General features: G+C 43.6%; 1 pseudogene; it reads right to left on the reverse strand.

The window, feature by feature from the left end:
- Positions 1–10459: 10459 nt before the first annotated feature.
- LOC123079945 (protein FAR1-RELATED SEQUENCE 5-like) lies at positions 10460–21456 on the reverse strand (annotated as a pseudogene).
- Positions 21457–21757: the final 301 nt, after the last annotated feature.

Here is a 21757-nt window from a genome sequence, read left to right on the forward strand (position 1 = left end):
GGTGCCAGCGTTGAGCATGAACATTATATCTGGATCTTGTTTGATGCGAGACGGTTATTCATTTAAATCAGAGAATAATGGTTGTTCTATTTATATGAGTAATATCTTTTATGGTCATGCACCCTTGAAAAGTGATCTATTTTTATTGAATCTCGATAGTAGTGATACACATATTCATAGTGTTGAAACCAAAAGATGCAGAGTTGATTACGATAGTGCAACTTATTTGTGGCACTGCCATTTAGGTCATATCGGTGTAAAGCGCATGAAGAAACTCCATACTGATGGGCTTTTGCAATCACTTGATTATGAATCACTTGGTACTTGCGAACCGTGCCTCATGGGCAAGATGACTAAAATGCTGTTCTCCGGAACTATGGAGCGAGCAACTAATTTGTTGGAAATCATACATACTGATGTTTGTGGTCCACTGAATGTTGAGGCTCGCGGCGGGTATCATTATTTTCTCACCTTCACAGATGATTTGAGCAGATATGGGTATATCTACTTGATGAAACACAAGTCTGAAACATTTGAAAAGTTCAAAGAATTTCAGAGTGAAGTGGAAAATCATCGTAACAAGAAAATAAAATTTCTACGATCTGATCGTGGAGGAGAATATTTGAGTTACGAGTTTGGTCTACACTTGAAACAATGCGGAATAGTTTCGCAACTCACGCCACCCGGAACACCACAACGAAATGGTGTGTCCGAACGTCGTAATCGTACTTTACTAGATATGGTGCGATCTATGATGTCTCTTACTGATTTACCGCTATCGTTTTGGGGTTATGCTTTAGAGACGGCCGCATTCACGTTAAATAGGGCACCATCAAAATCCGTTGAGACGACGCCTTATGAACTGTGGTTTGGCAAGAAACCAAAGTTGTCGTTTCTTAAAGTTTGGGGCTGCGATGCTTATGTGAAGAAACTTCAACCAGATAAGCTCGAACCCAAATCGGAGAAATGTGTCTTCATAGGATACCCAAAAGAGACTATTGGGTACACCTTCTATCACAGATCTGAGGGCAAGATTTTTGTTGCTAAAATCGGATCCTTTCTAGAGAAGGAGTTTCTCTCGAAAGAAGTGAGTGGGAGGAAAGTAGAACTTGATGAGATAACTGTACGTACTCCCTTATTGGAAAGTAGTTCATCACAAGAACCGGTTCCTGTGACAACTACACCAATTAGTGAGGAAGCTAGTGATATTGATCATGAAACTTCAGATCAAGTTTCTACTGAACCTCGTAGGTCTACCAGAGTAAGATCCGCACCAGAGTGGTACGGTAATCCAATTCTGGAAGTCATGTTGCTTGACCATGATGAACCTACGAACTATGAGGAAGCGATGATGAGCCCAGATTCCGCAAAATGGCTAGAGGCCATGAAATCTGAGATGGGATCCATGTATGAAAACAAAATATGGACTTTGGTTGACTTGCCCGATGATCGGCAAGCAATTGAGAATAAATGGATCTTTAAGAAGAAGACTGACGCTGATGGTAATGTAACTGTCTATAAAGCTCGACTTGTTGCGAAAGGTTTTCGACAAGTTCAAGGAGTTGACTACGATGAGACTTTCCCACCCGTAGCGATGCTTAAGTCTGTCCGAATCATGTTAGCTATTGCTGCATTTCATAATTATGAAATTTGGCAAATGGATGTCAAAACTGCATTCTTGAATGGATTTCTGGAAGAAAGAGTTGTATATGATGCAGCCAGAAGGTTTTATAGATCCAAAAGGTGCTAACAAAGTGTGCCAGCTCCAGCGTTCCATTTATGGACTGGTGCAAGCATCTCGGAGTTGGAATAAACGCTTTAATAGTGTGATCAAAGCATATGGTTTTATACAGACTTTTGGAGAAGCTTGTATTTACAAGAAAGTGAGTGGGAGCTCTGTAGCATTTCTGATATTATATGTAGATGACATATTATTAATTGGAAATGATATAGAATTTCTGGATAGCATAAAGGGATACTTGAATAAAAGTTTTTCAATGAAAGACCTCGGTGAAGCTGCTTACATATTGGGCATCAAGATCTATAGAGATAGATCAAGACGCTTAATAGGACTTTCACAAAGCACATACCTTGATAAAATTTTGAAAAAGTTCAAAATGGATCAGGCAAAGAAAGGGTTCTTGCCCGTACTACAAGGTGTGAAGTTGAGTCAAACTCAATGCCCGACCACAGCAGAAGATAGAGAGAAAATGAAAGATGTTCCCTATGCTTCAGCCATAGGCTCTATCATGTATGCAATGCTGTGTACCAGACCTGACGTATGCTTAGCAATAAGCTTAGCGGGAAGGTACCAAAGTAATCCAGGAGTGGATCACTGGACAACGGTCAAGAACATCCTGAAATACCTGAAAAGGACTAAGGATATGTTTCTCGTATATGGAGGTGACAAAGAGCTAGTCGTAAATGGTTACGTCGATGCAAGCTTTGACACTGATCCGGACAATTCTAAATCGCAAACTGGATACGTGTTTTTATTAAACGGTGGAGCTGTAAGTTGGTGCAGTTCTAAACAAAGCATCGTAGCGGGATCTACATGTGAAGCGGAGTACATAGCTGCTTCCGAAGCAGCAAATGAAGGAGTCTGGATGAAGGAGTTCATTTCCGATCTAGGTGTCATACCTAGTGCATCGGGACCAATGAAAATCTTCTGTGACAATACTGGTGCAATTGCCTTGGCAAAGGAATCCAGATTTCATAAGAGGACCAAGCACATCAAGAGACGCTTCAATTCCATTCGGGACCAAGTCCAAGTGGGAGACATAGAGATTTGCAAGATACATACGGATCTGAATGTTGCAGACCCGTTGACTAAGCCACTCTCACGAGCAAAACATGATCAGCACCAAGACTCCATGGGTGTTAGAATCATTACTATGTAATCTAGATTATTGACTCTAGTGCAAGTGGGAGACTGAAGGAAATATGCCCTAGAGGCAATAATAAAGTTATTATTTATTTCCTCATATCATGATAAATGCTTATTATTCATGCTAGAATTGTATTAACCGGAAACATGATACATGTGTGAATACATAGACAAACATATAGTCACTAGTATGCCTCTACTTGACTAGCTCATTAATCAAAGATGGTTATGTTTCCTAACCATAGACATGTGTTGTCATTTGATTAATGGGATCACATCATTAGGATAATGATGTGATTGACATGACCCATTCCGTTAGCCTAGCACTTGATCGTTTAGTATATTGCTATTGTTTTTTTCATGACTTATACATGTTCCTGTAACTATGAGATTATGCAACTCCCGTTTACCGGAGGAACACTTTGGGTACTACCAAACGTCACAACGTAACTGGGTGATTATAAAGGAGTACTACAGGTGTCTCCGAAGGTACATGTTGAGTTGGCGTATTTCGAGATTATGTTTTGTCACCCCGATTGTCGGAGAGGTATCTCTGGGCCCTCTCGGTAATGCACATCACTATAAGCCTTGCAAGCAATGTGACCGATGAGTTGGTTACGGGATGATGCATTACGTAACGAGTAAAGAGACTTGCCGGTGACGAGATTGAACTAGGTATTGGATACCGACGATCAAATCTCGGGCAAGTAACATACCGATGACAAAGGGAACAACGTATGTTGTTATGCGGTTTGACCGATAAAGATCTTCATAGAATATGTAGGAACCAATATGGGCATCCAGGTTCCGCTATTGGTTATTGACCGAGAATAGTTCTAGGTCATGTCTACATAGTTCTCGAACCCGTAGGGTCCGCACGCTTAAGGTTTTGATGACAGTTATATTATGAGTTTATGAGTTTACCGAAGGAGTTTGGAGTCCCGGATGAGACCGGGGACATGACGAGGAGTCTCGAAATGGTCGAGATGTAAAGATCGATATATTGGACGACTATATTCGGACTTCGGAAAGGTTCCGAGTGATTCGGGTATTTTTCGGAGTACCGAAGAGTTACGGGAATTCGCCGGGGAGCATATGGGCCTTATTGGGCCATATGGGAATAGAGGAGAGAGGCCGAAAGGAAGGAGGCGCGCAGCCCCCTCTGGTCCGAATTGGACAAGGGGTGCGGCCCCCTTTTCCTTCCTCCTCTCCCCCTCTTTCCCCCTTCTCCTACTCCAACAAGGAAGGAGCGAGTCCTACTCCCGGTGGGAGTAGGACTCCCCTTGGCGCGCCCCTCCTAGGCCGGCCGCCCCCTCCCCCCTTGCTCCTTTATATACGGGGGCAGGGGGGGCACCTCTAGGAACAACACAAGTTGATCTACGGATCATTCCTTAGCCGTGTGCGGTGCCCCCCTCCACCATATTCCACCTCGGTCATATCGTCGTGGAGTTTAGGCGAAGCCTTGCGCCGGTAGAGCATCATCATCGTTACCACGCCGTCGTGCTGACGGAACTCATCCCCGAAGCTTTGCTGGATCGGAGCTCGGGGATCGTCATCGAGCTGAACGTGTGCTGAACTCGGAGGTGCCGTACGTTCGGTACTAGGATCGGTCGGATCGTGAAGACGTACGACTACATCAACCGCGTTGTCATAACGCTTCCGCTTACGGTCTACGAGGGTACATGGACAACACTCTCCCCTCTCGTTGCTATGCCATCACCATGATCTTGCGTGTGCGTAGGAAATTTTTGAAATTACTATGTTCCCCAACAGCATCATGCTTCTCGACTGGGGATGATGCCTCGAAAGGTTGCCGGTGTTGCTTTGCTCGATGCATGTTCTGTCAATCTGCATTTTGTCAAGTGTGTCCTCATAGATGAGGTTAAGCCCATTGCCGCCGTCCATGAGCTCTTTGGTAAGTCGAAAGCCATTCACAATGGGGTTTAGTACTAGGGCTGCGACTGCTCGGACTGACAGGGCCTTTGGTTCGTCTTCGGCAGTGAAGGTTATTACCGCGTCGTTCCATGGGCTCAGTGCGGTTACTTGGTGTACTTCGGCGAGGTCACAGAGTGCCATTTTTCGCCGATTATTTGAAGAAAAGGTCTAGACCATGAGGACGTTAAAATCGTCCCTCTCTGGAGAGTATTTCTTTGGAGTGATGGTGGCGAGGATGGCCTACCCACTCTTTGCTACCTGCCGGAGTACCCAACATGCGCGAAGACTATGGGTTGAGTCTATACTTGGAGTCGCATGTATCGGACACGGCTTGTCAAGAAGTTCGTCAAGAATGGACCTATATCCCATAAAGGGTTTATTTTTTCTGCCAACGGATTGGTGATCGGATGCCTCTCTAGGGTGCATCTGTTTAGCCCGGGTCGCATACTACTTGAAGGCAGCTGTCTCCAGTTGAGTGTTCTGGGCCTTCCATGTGCTTTCCATCTCTTAGTACTTTTGTACCGCATGTGATAGTTTCGTGAAGCTCTGTATGTGATGACGGTCGAGGGCATTCTGTATTCCCTCGTCGGTACAATTGCGATGGAAGACCGAGACTGCATCGTCGTCGTAGCAATCTTTGATCTTATTTTTAACAACTAGGAATCTGGCCCAAAAGTGATGGACCGTTTCCTGAGGTTGTTGCCCTATATACATCAGGTCATATATACACTACTAGGGAAAAGCCTAGCAGTAGCGCGTGTTTTTGCCCTATCAGTAGCGCGGGTAACCCCGCTACTGATACGGCGCTACAGATAAATATTATCAGTAGCGTGTGTCCGCCCGCGCTACTACTATATCCACTTAGTAGTAGCGCTTCCTCGAAACAGCGCTACTGGTAATTACTAGTAGCGCTTCTAGAAGCCCGCACTACTACTATTATCCTGATTCTATTTCTTTTTTATTTCATGTTGTATTCATGCACCTTTATACAAGTTTTCATAGATTAGCAATTTAGAGATTGTTTTTACATCATAATGAGCTTTTACATCACTGCGTGAAAGAACCGTGGACTAGTTTCAAGTGGATGGACATCCACTTGAAACTAATCTGCGGTTCTTTCACCCAATGATATAATAAATATCATCATCATCATCATCATCATATCGTTAACAACTTATCATCATAATACATCATTGTCACATAACACCTCCTCATGATCATCATTTTTATAAATGAGACATCGTATAGCAAGTTGGTCACTAGTCATAATCACAACTCCTCATCATCATCAACTCTAACACATTGTACCACATAATAACACATTGTACCTAGGACCTACTTCTCTCTCATAGGACCTACTACCTTCTCTTAGGTAAAATAGCGTAAAACAAGATAGGCCCTGACTCTCCATTATGGAGAATGGAGATTATCCTGCCTCCAATTCTTGCCCTTCGCATAATGTTGCTTCCAAGTAGCTCCCTACGAGTGACCATACATTTTTCCAATCTTTGATTGTCATGTATTCATGGTTTTAGAAATTCGATATGAACAGGAGTGATTCGTAGGATGACCTGGCTGTATATTCAAAACATCAAGGCGACCTTTCTGAAACATCAGATGAGACACACACTCCTGCGAGATTATCTATTGAAAAACATAGTAATAACTTCATAGTTAGCAATGTAGTTCAGTTTTAGAAGAATTTATGCAAAAGATGCACACATGTCGTAATACTAAAAAAATATTACCATGACATCTCCATGGATGTTAGCATAGTTCAACACATGCACTAGTGTCACATATTGACCATAATGTGGAGGAGTTTGATAATACATATTGTAATTCTCAAGATCAGTAATAAATGCGATCAGATGATTTTTCTCCTGAAAGTTAATTTTGAGCCATCGGTGTTGTAGGTTCTATCTACCATCTTCCACACATTATTTGAAGAATGAAAATAAGCTTCAATGGAAATAAGCTGCCAACTATATATTTTGAAATAAATAATATAAATTACTTAATAACTATGTTTGAGAAACTCACATAGCGGTAGAATTGGAAGCGTATCAACACGGACCCAAATGTCCAAATTGTCTTCGGCGATGTCAGGATCACCAAGATCCATGGTGACAAGCATACCCTCATGAAAATCATACATCTTGCAAAGTGCTTCCCAATTCAGGCAACTAAAATGGGATATGCTCTCAGAATTGTATAGATTTACCTCAAAATCCATACCATGATGGGTCCTTAGGTGAATTTTCTTTGTTTCCATACTTTCATGATCTTCAAAATCCATCCTCTCCAAGACATAGCGTCTTGCATGGCATGGGATAAGCTAGTCGAATTGTAAAAGACGAGAATTACACATTGAAGTAGTAGAAGTCGAGCTTAATTACGAAAAAAACACTTTAGGTCGTAGTGTACCGTTTCAACATCAAAGGTCTCCTAGAGCTTAATGCTGAAGCGCCGACCTTCTACCTTGTGAGGCCTGTCGCAGAAACCCCGGTTGTTGCTGCACCAGGAGCACTCTGCGAGACTTTCTCCGATGACATTTCCTATGTTCATAATTCAAAGATTAAACTTCTAAAATTAAATATATGTACTACAAAAACTAAATTAGATCATTATTATTCAGCATGGGTTGACTATCGGTCCGTCGAATCTTTTTTTTTTTGAAAACTCTCATCTCACGTGGTGTATGTATTCGACCGTTGGTGATGGTCGCTCCTCCCTTCGTCCCCGAGTGCATTAAACCAAAATGTCTAGCACACGGGAATGAAGGAGAACCGACCCCCATGACAATAGTCAGCATTCTTCTTCTCTCATATATGGTGGACACACTCCCTCACTTATTTTTCGATTGTCGGTGATGCTCATTACTCCTCCTTCCCCTAGTGCATAACAAAGGTCCAGCACAAGGAGAAGGAGAAACGACCCCCACGACAACAGTCGGGTTTCTTCCTCTCTCATATATGGTGTAGACTTTCTCCCTCACTCATTTTTTGATTGTCATGTATGGAGCCTCAATAGACTTAAAGTCAACCAAAAATGTCATTTAATTATCTTTTTAGAAAATCCAGGCCACTCGATATTTCCTACATATTCTAGCACAAGTCATGCCAAAATTCACGAAAAAATCCGGCATGACCTTCGATAAAAAAGGAAATATCGAGCGCCTGAAATTTGCCAGAACGAAAATTAATCAACACTCCGGCAAAACATAGGCCACTCGGAGTTGTTACCTGCAAACATGGCCACTTGGGCAAGCACATATCCTATTTGCATTCAAACTTGATGGTCATTGCATTCAAACTTGATGGTCATTGCATTTCAATGGTTAAAACTATGAACAAAAACATTTCAAAATATCTTATAGGATCATATTGACATGATGATTTGGCTAGTCTCACCATGAGGTCGGAGGGGGTCTGTGACGACGACGACGACTGCGGTGACGACATGGAGATTTGGATGCAAAAACAAAATAGTATTCAAAATAGTGCTCTCCAATTTGAGCATTCAAAATAGGAGTAGTTCTCCAATTTGAGCATTCAATAAGCAAAACTAAATCATAAAATAAATTAGTATTCAAATTAGGATGCATTCAATAATAAAAACTAAATCATCTCTTGCATCCATACATCATCGAATATTATCACTAATAAATCTCGAATAGTATCATACATATAACCTTACTAATACAGCTAAAACCCTAGTGAACGACGGGTATCGGCCCGGGCGGTGGACACCCAAAGAGAAGGAACCATCACTGGATCATAGCTCCAGTGAGATCCCTGAAGAACCTGCCAGGTATTGAAGAAACTGGCCTCTAACGCAACCATGTAGAGATGGACGTGCTCGTCCTCCTCGCTGGCACGATGACGTACCACCTCCACGGGGTCCTCAAGCCTCCGCACCGTCACTGGCCCACGCGACCGCCACCAAAGATGGTTCGGGTCAACGACGGGCTGACTCCTCACTAAGCTGCGCCTCCCGGAAGGTAGCACATCCCCGTACCAGCCTGGCGGAGCCCAGTCCCGGACATGGCCCCTCTGATCAAGCAGGCCTCCTCCGCCGTGTCGATGATGAGGATGCGGGATAGGCATCGTTGACGTCGATACCGGAATAATTGCTTTACCTAAAAAAGTAAACTAGTTTTATTAATTTTGGTACTAAAAATAAAATAGTTGTATTAATTCAACTAGTTCAACTAAGCACTTACTATAAATAAAAATAAACTAGTTCTTACTAAAAATAAACTAGTTCAAGTAGTTCTATTAATTTTCTTACTAAAAAAACTAGTTCTATTAATTCAACTATAGTTCTTACTAAAAATAAACTAGTTCAACTAGTTCTATTAATTTTCTTACTAATTCTATTAAACACTTATTGAAAAACAGTAAAAAAACTATATTGAATTTTCTCTCTAAACTAAACACTACTGCCCTAGTTAAACCATACTGCCCTAACCCTACTGCCCTAGTTCTTAAGCATCTACAAGTACTAATTAATTAGATGAACCCTACATAGGTACTTGAGCATCTACGACTACTTAAGCACCCATTGATGAACCCTAGGAATTTGTCATAAAAATTAATTAAGCATCTACAACTACTTCCCTAATTAACATCTAGTTTGCAATTAAGCATCTACAACTACTGCCCTAATTAGCATCTAATTTTATGAAACCTAACTAATTAGATGAACTCTAAAATTTGATGAACCCTAGGAACCCTAGCTAGGCAGAGGTAGGGGAGGAGGAGGAGGAGTAGGTGTAGGCGTGCTCACCTCAGGCGCTGGCGGAGTTAGGGAGCGGCCGAGGGAGGGGCACGCGGCGTCGAGGAAGGGGCACGCGGCGTCGAGGCCGGGGTCGGGGTCGGAGTCGGGGTAAGGGCGCATGGCGGAGGGCGGCGATGTAGGGGGGTGTCGAGGTCGGGGTCGGGGGCGGCGTCAAGGGCGTGCGGAGGGCGACGGGAGAGTGCGCGGCGGCCGACGGCGATGTAGGGCGACGACGGCGGCGAGAATAGATGAGTTGGATTTGGGGGAAGTGGTCGTGGGGAAGAAGAACCGCACGCGATTAAGTCAAAAATAGTAGTAGAACGTTCCAGGAAAAGTGCTACTGCCACATTAGCTATAGCTAAGTTAGCTATAGCACTGGATGACAACACGCGCTACTGCTAAGTTATCTATAGCGCCTCTCCTGAAAGCACGCTGCTGCTACGCCTTTCTCCTTTATTTTTATTTTTCATTCATTTTCCTTCACGTTTTCTTTTTTTCCTTCCCCTTTTTCTATTTCTTACATTTTATTTACTTTTCTATATGTTTTTCATTTTATTTCGAAAATCTGTTTCTGAGCTCGGGCTCAGCTGATCCTGATATCTACACCGATGGTTCGCGTCAGGATTTGTGCGTCCTTTTGTATTTCATGGCTGTATATGGCGTTCCCTCGCGCATGGCAGCTGTGCATTTATTGAGACGGGGTGTTGCATCACCATTTGTGGAACAGGAAGGTGAGGGATGGCTCGACTAATTATCTGAGCCAGCATGAGCCGTATGAAACCGCTCTCCACCGAGACGGTGTCGACCGGCCATAAATGCCGCCAGCTACTCGCTCGCCATGATCCTGCCACCTATTTAGGTGAAAAAAATACCAGCAGCCTCAGCGTTGATTGTTTCATTTGTCAATCCGGTCACGATACCGGCAGTTCCAATCGCCACAATTTCCATTTTTTCAACAATAGGATGGATCACAAACAGCCGCCTGAAAATTCAAGTACCATTTCAGAGGAGCAGAAAACAGAGTTCATGTTCTTGGGTATAGCACCAGATACAAGCGTGTCTACACGGAACTAAGGATGGATCAATCATCCACTGAAAACACACTAGAAAATCCACTCGATAGAAAGAAAATACATGCTACAATGTGAAACCACACAACTCAGGGCTCGGCAAACCCAAGCTGCCTTTTGCAGGTATTCCGTCGATGACCTTCTATTCCACAGTTCTTGCATTTGCCAGGTTTTTGTGGCTTTCCCGGTGCATCACCTCTTTCTGGGCATATCGTCCTTTTATGACCCTCGCGGTGGCAAAATGCTGCAGAATCTGGTTCTCTTGCTTAAACCCTCGTACGGAGCCTTCTCCCGGCTACTCGTCAGCCTTCCAGCGCCTCTGAGCTTGTCTGAGGCTGCAAGATTTTGCATCGCATTCACACTGACAGAATGCCGAGGACTACGACACTGTTCAGTGTCCACCGGCACAAATGCAAGCTCGCTGTTAGCGGCTGGTATTGCAGCTGCATTTTCAATCAGTCAATCCTCGAAAGCCAAACCATCCCCTTTCTCAGCAAGAGCTGCTCCACTTTGTAGCAGAGCTTCGAGGCCTGCATGGCTTTCAAATACAGAGTCGTGTGTCTGCATGTGAATGGCAGGCTCTGTGAACTATCTTTCTAGTACATCCCTTGCGTCCCTTGTCCACCGCCTCACAATATGGTGTTTAGGGATCTCCTAAAGTTGAAGGATTTCCATCACCTACATGACAGAGAAAGAAGCATGTCAACCACCCCCTGCATTTTTTTTCTCACTCCATATTTTCCTTATTTTTATTCATGAACACATGTGAAGCTAGAAAATTACCCTCAACGCATGGCTGCAAAGCATTCCTGTGTGTTCAAACCGACCACACTCACAGGTGAATATTGTTTTGTCTTTGTTTATGGTCACCTCATACTCGACCCTACTCCACTTCTCTCTTTTCACTGCATTGTTGTGAGTGGTGATGTACCTCCTCATCTTATCAACTTCAGTGACATTGTACGCCGTTCCTTCAATTAGTAGGCGACCAAATTCCTCAAACATGCTCCTAGTGTATATTTTGCTAGCATATGCCGCTCTATTACGAGGTTAGTCCGTCTCATCAGGCCGCCCTGCCACAAGTCACAAAATAAAAATTAAACAGCCTGTTTTTAGTGCATGGTATCACACCTCCTGTGTGGAAACATTGTTGTAAATCGGCCCACATTTAGCCCAAGGGACAGACAGGAAACTTACAATCATGGTCCTTTTCTCCTCGTAGCTCTCATCGTGCTCACGGTCAAATTGGGGCCTCATGTACTGCCTGACAAAGACATGCATTGGGCTTGGAGGGGGCATGTATGATTTCAGCATGTGGTTTGCGCTCTCACTACGCTGGGTGCTTGTCATCTTCATGCAAAACACGCCCCTGAAAATATGGCTTCACCCATTTTCTCCTGGTTTCGTATATTTGTGTCATGTATGCATGACTCCTCCAGTTATACTTGTCCAGAAGGGTCGCCCAAGCTGATTCAAACTCATCCTCCGTTAACATGTGGTTCACAACCTTGTGAAACTCAGCCTGAAAATCGCTCTTCTTCGTGTATAGTGGTCCCAGCATTTCCTTTGCCTTCTTGAGGACGTGCCATTTGCACCAACGGTGGACAGTGTCAAGGTAAGTCCTCTTAATCGCCACCTCCATAGCCCTGTACTGGTTTGCAAATATGAAAGCATTGTTTTTCATCAGTTTACACAAATAGTTTACCAATTTATAATAAATTATGGTCGTATTTTTTATAGCTGATCTGAAAAGATATACGGCAATATATAACAATTTTTTTCGTCGCGCGAGGAATCTGACCTGTGAGTATAGTTTGGGGGGCAGACCCACCCATCATACGCACGAATTCTGCAAAAACCCACTCAAAGCTCTATTCCTGTTCATCACGCATCAATACCACCGCCAGGATGATGCTCTCTAGTAGTGATTGTTAACACTAGCGGAGCTTCAGCAAGGCTGAATGGGCCATGGCCCGCCCATGCATTGAATTTTATACACTATATATCTAATTCTGGGCCTTAAAACAGTAGTCCATATGCTATTTTTTCTATTCGGCCCGCCCACCTTTGGGCTGCAAGCTCCGCCACTGATTGTTAACTCCAACAAATAACCCGAATGGCATGTTGTACAGGTTTGTCCTGTATGTGGTGTCGAATGTGACGACATCCCCAAAGAATTTGTATTCCATGCGGCTGCTGCCATTAGCCCACATTAGATTCTTCACCTTACTGGACTTGTCAGCCAGCACCACATAGGTAAACCAAAGGTCGCTTGAGCGTATGCCAGCAAACAACTCCACTACAAGAAATATGTTATCTTGTGACCTCCACTATTGGTCACTGAAAGGTCATAGTTTTTCATTTGTGACCTTTTTGTGAACAAAAACAGAAGGTCAAAAGCTGAGGGTTGTAAACTGACTATAACGACCTTCTCTGTGAGAAGGTCGTGGACGTTTACGACCAAAATATTCCTACTGTGGCGTTTTGGTCACTAGCAGCCTCCCCAGTCCACGTAGGCATCCAGCGTGGCAAGCTGAAGTGGCACAAGATTCAGCCCGGTCCAAATTCGGTTTTCTACATGGGCCTAGCTCAACAATTCGGCCTTTTAATGTATTTTTTTCTTGTTAATTTTCGGTAGCTACATGGGCCAGGCCCAACATTTAAGCCATTTTATTTTTGGGTCGTAGCCTTTTTAGTCCATTGATTTTTCTACCTTCAGCCATTATACATTGGGGTACCACTAGTAAGCCAGCCCCACATGTCATGCTTATCTCAAAATATGTCCCACATGTCAAAAATTTCGAAATTTGTCAAACAACCATTATAACTTGGACCCTCTTGTCAGGTTTCCATTTCACGGGTATTCAAATCACATACACAATCATTGTTTTGAACAGACTAGAGAGCAAATGAAATTCGTCCAAAACAAGACTACATTAATCTATTACAATTCAGTATACTACAACCCAGATATGCATACAATTACAACACATAATATGCTCCTCTTTGTTGATATGATTCACAGCTTCGGCCTTGGATTCACACTTCACCTGTGCAAAGAATAAGAATGAAAATATAAGAATAAGAATGTGTTCATGGAGTGATCCAATAACTTATAAGCAAGAATTGACATCAAATGCCATGTAGATAAATAGTATGACTAACACTAACCAGTATGTGTTCATGGAGTGACAAATGTTCCCACTAGCTAGGATTTTTTTTGGTATATAGTATACTGACATGTGCAACTCTAACTAAATTGATCATGGAAATGAAAAGAACTGTAAGCATGTTTTTTTGGGTATATAGTATACTGACATGTTCATTCAGAATCCAGGCAACATCAGATACACATTCAGAATCCAGTCAAATTTTAAGCAACAGCAGAACAGATCTAACAAACCAGACCATAATCAGCATGCATCAGGATTTATGGTTCTAGCAAAAAAGTGGCTGATTAACAAACTAGATATGCTTCTGCAGACTAACAAAATGGCAGCAAACATACTAATCAGATTGATTCGTTCAATTAGGCAGGCACGCAGATAGTCAATGTGGATAATTTATACCTAGTGCATTTACACCAAATGAGGTCATTGAGCTGACTTGGAATTATAACTCTGGAACCTTCAGAGCACTGAACATGTTATTACCTGCAACATCAATCAAAGAAGCAGAAGTAAGGAACTTAAGTCCGTATTGCAAATCTGTCAACGGAAGGCCTATGAATCAGAGGTGCGCATATCTGACATGAATGGCAATAGATCTCCAACCACCAGGAGTGCAAAATAACTAGCAGGAGAAGGAAAGCAAGGTTGCCGATGCACAACAAAAGCACTTAAGTGAATGTAATATGTCCCCCCGCTCCTTTTTTTCAAGACCAAACCAGGAAGAGTGTTGTCGTTTCACTAAAATCACAGGTGAACACACAAAGAAACAAACATTTGTGCTTCCTCCGTTCCTAAATATAAGTCTTTTTAGAGACTCCAGTATGAACTACATACGAAGCAAAATGAGTAAATCTAACTTTAAAATATGTCTATTACATTCGTATGTACTAGTTTGTAGTGGAATTTTCAACGAAGGGAGTAGAACACATGGACGCTGAGATCCCGCGATTAGCGAAGCAGCAAAAGACCATGGGACACCACCAAGCAACATGATGGAGAACACCCTCAAGCAAACCAGATCGGTATATGCATATATGTAACCTATGCACCGAGGGCTCCAAGAGGAGCGCGATAGACGCAAACAATGAGAAAATGTGTACAGAAGTGCTGAATAGCCGTCACCATAATTGTAGAAAATATGTACTGTAAATATTAGGAAAACTTAAGAGTATTTCAAGGCACAGTAGTGCAGCCCTGGCATCGCCACTGCAGCCCTGAGTTGCGAGTATGTAGAACACATTATTCAGAATCACCTTTCTCTGAAATTGGAGCATCATCAACACTGCTACTGCAGGTTTTTTGAGTTCCTAGCACCATCTTTGTTGACTCTATCTGAACAAATGGAGTCACACGAACATTAACCTTGAGATACAGGGGGTATAAATGACTCATGTTACATATTTGCTCGGCTGTCGGCTACAAATTAGATGAAGTTTCAGCTAGCAAAGAGGAACAGAGTAATGTGCTTACGCAGTTGTGCTACCTTGAGGCCATCCTGGGAGTAGAGCCGCTCCTGCATGAGCAGGAGGATCTTGGGCACCGAGTTGCCCCTGTCGTTGTAGCCGCACTGCATCGACTCCGGCGACACCCCGAACATGCTGGCACTGCAGGCCGAAAAGCACATGCATTTGAAATCCGAACCGAATCCTCATCCTCGCGCGGGAGCACGCGCGGCTCGGCAGGCAAGCAGTAATCTAGAAGAAGGGACAGAGTCTGGCTGGTTGGTTTCAGGAGAAGAAGAGGAGGAAGCTACCTGGCGCTGGGGGCTGGGCAGGGGATCTGGAGCTCGAACTCGACGGGGAGGCCGAGGAAGCCATGGAGGCAGTCGAAGGTGACATGCGCGACGTGGCGGACGTCGGTGGGCTAGCCGATGTCCATCCCCTAGCCCCCCGCACCGGCGGCCGGGTCGTCGGCGTCCGCCATCTGGCACGGCAGCGCCACCGACTTGTGCAGCACCGCGAGCAGCAGCTCCAGCACCTGCCCCTGCCGCTCCTGCTGGTCCGCCTTCCGCTCCCCCACGCCCCCGCCTCCCCCGCAGCCGTTGCCGGGGCGGGAGATGAGCACCACCTCACCCATCGCTACCTCCTCCTCCTCCTCCTCCTCCTCCTCCTCCTCCTCCTCCTCCTAGCCTCCTCCTCCTCCTCCTCCTAGCACCACCTCGCCGGGACGGATCAGGTGCTCCTCGGCGTGCTTCGGAGAAGCGAAGGAGACTGGCGGCGGCTCCGCCAGCGTGTAGCCCGCTGCTCCTAGTCAACCTCTAGGTAGAAGAGAGATGGATCTCGCAGCTCTGGATCTGCGAGGAGGGAAGGGGGAGGCCCGACGGCGAGCTATGGTGGGAGGATGTGGTCTGAATCGACGAGAAGGGGGCGGGGGCGACGACGGCGGCGGGAATGGATCTGAATTGGGGAAAGGGGAGAGAGGAGTGGATCTACATCGGGGGAGAGGGGAGAGGATCTGAGGGGGGAGGGAAGAAAGAAAGAAAGAAAGGAGGCGGGGGGTGGATGGAAGATGCCAGCTAGGGTTTCGCCTCAGGTCGGGTAGGTGGGGGAGGCGAGGAGTGACGGCTACCGTTGGATCCAGGAGGATCCAATGGTGTTTCGTGCATGATCCGTGTGCCTTGTCCACGGACCAATCAGAAGCAATACAATATTATGACCAATTAAATTGGTCGTGATAAATTTAAAAATAAGATGTTAGATCATCTCAGCTATTTACTTGACCTGGAGAATTGGAAAAAAATGAAACACATGAAAAACCTTCTCATCATGTCATCAAATGTGACCTAGTTTTTAGAATAAAAAAATAACAAAATAGTAATAAGGAACTTTTCATTTTCTTTGCACGAAAATTCATTTTCCATTTTTTGAGTGCCCAAAATGAGTTTTTTTGTGAAGGACATACCAAATATTTATTGCAAAATTGTATCAAATCATTTTTCTAAAATACTAGACCATATTTAATGCACAAATAACCAAATGGTTGGGTGTTAAAAGTTTTGATCCACCTCTCGTGAAAAAGACAAATTCCCGTCGATTCAGTTGGAAGCGGGTCAAATTTGAACTGCAGCCGCCTCATAGTTTGCTCTTTATTTTTTCCAAAAATCATTTCTAGGTAAATAAGTATCTATTTAATCAGAGAAACACCAAAAAAATTCCAAGATTCAACCACTAGCTAGGAACGGTCAAGCCCGGCGTTTTGACCGCATTTTGAAACAGGCATAAAATATTCAAAAAAATCAAAAAATTGGAAAACCTCTGCATTGTGTCATTATATGTGACCTAGTTTCCAGGAAAAATAACCAACTTGTAATACGGCAATTATTTAAAAAAAGTGTTCTCAGAAACGAGCTATCACCTGTGGAGATCAATGGCTTTCAAGCCAAATGATCAATCTTATGGCCACATTCATGGCATAGTGTGTTCAAAAGATCTCATATCGTGCACAAGGGTGCATATTGGAATGGCAAACAATGTTGCCTAAGGAAGTTTTCATTTTCTTTGGACGAAAAAACCATTTTCCATTTTTCGAGTGCCCAAAAGGAGGTTTTTTTGTGAAGGACCTCCCAAATAATTGTTGCAAAATTGGACCTCTAAAATACTAGTCCATATTTAATGCACAATTGACCAAATGGTTGGGTGTAAAAAGTTTTTATCCACCTCTGGTGAAAAAGACAAATTCCCGCCGATTCAGCTAGAAGCGGGTCAAATCTGAACTGCGGCTACCTCATAGTTTGCTCTTTATTTTTTCCAAAAATCATTTCTAGGTAAATAAGTATCTATTTAATCAGCGAAACACCAAAAAAATTCCAAGATTCAACCACTAGCTAGGAACGGTCAAGCCCGGCGTTTTGACAGCATTTTGAAACAGGCATAAAAAATTCAAAAAAATCAAAAAATTGGAAAACCTCTGCATTGTGTCATTATATGTGACATAGTTTCCAGGAAAAATAACCAACTTGTAATACGGCAATTATTTAAAAAAAGTGTTCTCAGAAACGAGCTATCACGTGTGGAGATCAATGGCTTTCAAGCCAAATGATCAATCTTATGGCCACATTCATGGCATAGTTTGTTCAAATGATCTCATATCGTGCACAAGGGTGCATATTGGAATGGAAAACAATGTTGCCTAAGGATGTTTTCATTTTTCTTTGGACGAAAAAACTATTTTCTATTTTTCGAGTGCCTAAAAGGAGGTTTTTTTGTGAAGGACCTCCCAAATAATTGTTGCAAAATTGGACCAAATAATTTTTCTAAAATACTAGGCCATATTTAATGCACAATTGACCAAATGGTTGGGTGTCAAAAGTTTTTATCCACCTCTGGTGAAAAAGATAAATTCCAGCCGATTCAGGTGGAAGTGGGTCAAATTTGAACTGCGGCTTCCTCATAGTTTGCTCTTTATTTTTCCCAAAAATCATTTCTAGGTACATAAGTATCTATTTAATCAGAGAAACATCAAAAAAATTCCAAGATTCAACCACTAGCTAGGAACGGTCAAGCCCGCCGTTTTGACCGCATTTTGAGACGGGCATAAAAAATTCAAAAGAAATCAAAAAATTGGAAAACCTTCGCATTGCGTCATTATATGTGGCCAAGTTCCCAGGAAAAATAACAAACTTGTAATACGACAATTATTTTAAAAAAGTGTTCTCAGAAACGAGCTATCACGTGTGAAGATTCATGGCTATCAAGCCAAATGATCAATCTTATGGCCACATTCTTGGCATAGTTTGTTCAAATGATTTCATATTGTGCACAAGGGTGCATATTGGACTGGCAAACAATGTTTACTAAGGAAGTTTTCCTTTTCTTTGGACGAAAAAACCATTTTCCATTTTCTGAGTGCCTGAAATGAGTTTTTTTTGTGAAGGACCTACCATATATTTGTTGCAAAATTGTACCTAATAAATTTTATAAAATACTAGTCCATATATAATGCAAAATTGAAAAAATGGTTGGGTGTCAGAAATTTTGATCCACCTGTGGTGAAAAAGACAAATTCTCGCTGATTCAGCTAGAAGCGAGTCAAATTTGAACTGCATGTGCCTCATAATTTGCTATTTATTTTTTCCAAAAATCATTACTAGGTAAATAAGTATCTATTTAATCAGAAATACATGGTTTGATGGCGAGACATCGAGGTTTGGACGGTGGCTGAGGGCCCCAACTCTAGAGCGCATAAGCTCGCATGCCCGCCGCGTGGTCACCGCGTGACCGTGGTGTTGCCATGCGTTCTGGGAGGCCTAGGCATGTCTAGTGGGTTGTTCACTCCCCAGGTAGATGCTAGGAAGAAAATTATAACATAAGATTCTCACGAGGAGACCGATCGATGCTCAAACATGAACAAGCAACCAAGTGTTTGATTTGCGGTACGGGAAATGCACATGGCTAATGGGCATGAGTTTTGGCTGAGGATGATCAGTTACTAAGAAGACCGTCTTCACAAATTTTTAGGGAAATCAAGAATATATAAATAACACTTCCTTCACAAAGTGCTGCTCTGAACAGAATAGGAAAATGAATATTGTTGAGTTATTTTTGAACTAGGCAAGGAAGGTTTTTGACATATTTGATGAAGATATGATCCAAACAATTTATGAGATTTTTTTGGAATTTTGGAATGACAGAAATATAGGTTGCTTCACAACCTAGGGCAAAAACTGCCACATGGACATGACACATAGGCAAAACTGATGAGGTGGCGCCTAGTCATCACAACCAACCACAATCTACAAGGCTATGACCATCTATTTTGGTCGTTAACAACTAAAAATAAGGCAGCGGACCAGCCCTGTTTGCTTTGTGACCATTTGGTGTAAGGAAATTACGACCTTTCTGACCAAAATGGTCGCAATGGTTTAGGGTTTGGAGCCCCCCGAACAGCTTTTGACCAATTGGTCTCAAATGGTCATAGATCTATGACCAATTCTTCCAGGGTCACTGACAGAAGGTCACTAGTTGACATATTTCTTGTAGTGCTCAAGCGTCTTCCGGACATCATCATCAACTTGTTCGCAGCTAATCTTCCCACATATATTCCTGAGAGTCCTCTTTGTGAATGGCACCTTCACTACAGACCCGAAAAAACTTCCAATTATGTCGTAGACTTTTCCCCAGGTTGACATTGTTTTTCCTTAGCTGCCTAATCAAATCCTTTGTATACACATCTATGTGTTTATGGGATGACCAGTGCACTTTCTCACCCATGGTGACCGACATTGAATGATTGTGATTTTCCCGGTGCTCTGTGATGTACCAACTGTTGTCGGATGCTCGCAGCAGCCTGATCAGAGCTGGACACTCGCATCTGCATGACCTACTATTTTCTGCCTCTGGTTTGCCCTACAGGGAAATAACCAAACAAATAAAAAATTTAAGTTATGTCAGCCTTGTGCATATTACTTCTACAGTTCATCTTCCAAGCAGATTAGCACTCACCGAGCAACCACAAACGATCTCCTGCATGCTTTTTGTCCTTTCAGCATTTAGCCTGCTTTTCCCATATCTTATCCCAAAGTCGATCTCCCAACGAGTCGAAATTGAGCCCTAGTTCGGGCCGCATCACACTCTTATCAGGTTGCTCTACATATTTGTGGATTGTCAGCTCCAGAGCGCTCATCCTGGATGGGCATGGCGTGCGGTCCGGTGGTGCACTACCCAGACGCAACCTGCATTTGTTTGAAAACTTAAATGCATAACTTTTTATGAGAAATAGAATGTTGGCCTAATACATATTTATTTTTTGTAGCAGATTTCTTTTGTAAATTTGAAGGAGCATGCATGAACAATTTTCACCGTAACTGAAGATTTCATCTGTTTGCATCTACAAAGATATTTTGCATTTTTTGCACACACAGTTAACCAATCAACTTGATGGCCTAACAGAGCTCACTTCTAGCAGTATCTAGTATCTGTATGCAATAGGCAATTTTGCAAAAAGATAAAAAAAAACTGAAATGAAGACAGCAGCCATAGATGCATTAGCGGATGGTGGTGTGTTTCATGGCGTGAGGCATCTGAAATTGCTCGCTAACCTTTTAATCCAGCCGGGGCCTCTGGAGTCTGGATTCACCCGGTCGGTTGACTGAGCAGACCTCGTTGGAGATGCATATCGGCGCCGCCGGGCATCCCCTTGCGCCATGGGTGAGCCATCTTCGCCGGCCACGTGAGCCACTCCTGACCCACTGTTCGCCGCACCAGCATCATGATCCCCAGCCCCATTATGTAACAAGTACAGGAGGGGAACCGGATCTAGCTGGTCAAGATTATCAGCAAATTCCTCCCGAACGGGGAACCTACGAAATCGACAGCGAATCGACGGCATCAGTGTGTGTTCTGGACTACGAAAATCTCATCCAAACTTTTCTACATGGCCACCAAAATGCAGAAATCTGAGGCGGGGATACTAACTTGTCAACCGCATCAAGCAGAAAGTCCATCCCCTCAGTGTCCATAGGTGCGCACGCCGCCGGCCAAGCACGGGCACCCCGGCGAAATCACCCCGCCGGACGTAGGCTACCACACCCTTTTTTCTTGCCCACCTAGCAGTTGAGGGCGGCGGGCCGGCGGCCAGCGGCCGTCTCCAGAAGGAACCACGCGAATGGAAGAAGATATCATTTTGTTTTTTTCTCGCTCGTACGTGCACGCTCAGGATGCCCTGCCGGCCAACAGGCGGCTCAGCAAACGTCCTCGTCCACGGCCCAGTCGAAGAGTCACCGTCCTGGTCCACGGCCCAGACCGAGACTCCGGGCTGTCCATCATGCCTCTACACTCGCGGCCCCAATACTTTCCCCTGTTCGCTACCGTATTCATCTGTATCTCTCATTTATCAGCGTTCGCAACTGGCATGACAACTGGATTTGTTCGCATCTCAACACTGGAAAGGACGAGCGAGATAACCGGATGAGCTCA

Source organism: Triticum aestivum, chromosome 1B, assembly GCF_018294505.1.
Source record: "Triticum aestivum cultivar Chinese Spring chromosome 1B, IWGSC CS RefSeq v2.1, whole genome shotgun sequence".
Lineage (NCBI taxonomy): Eukaryota > Viridiplantae > Streptophyta > Magnoliopsida > Poales > Poaceae > Triticum > Triticum aestivum.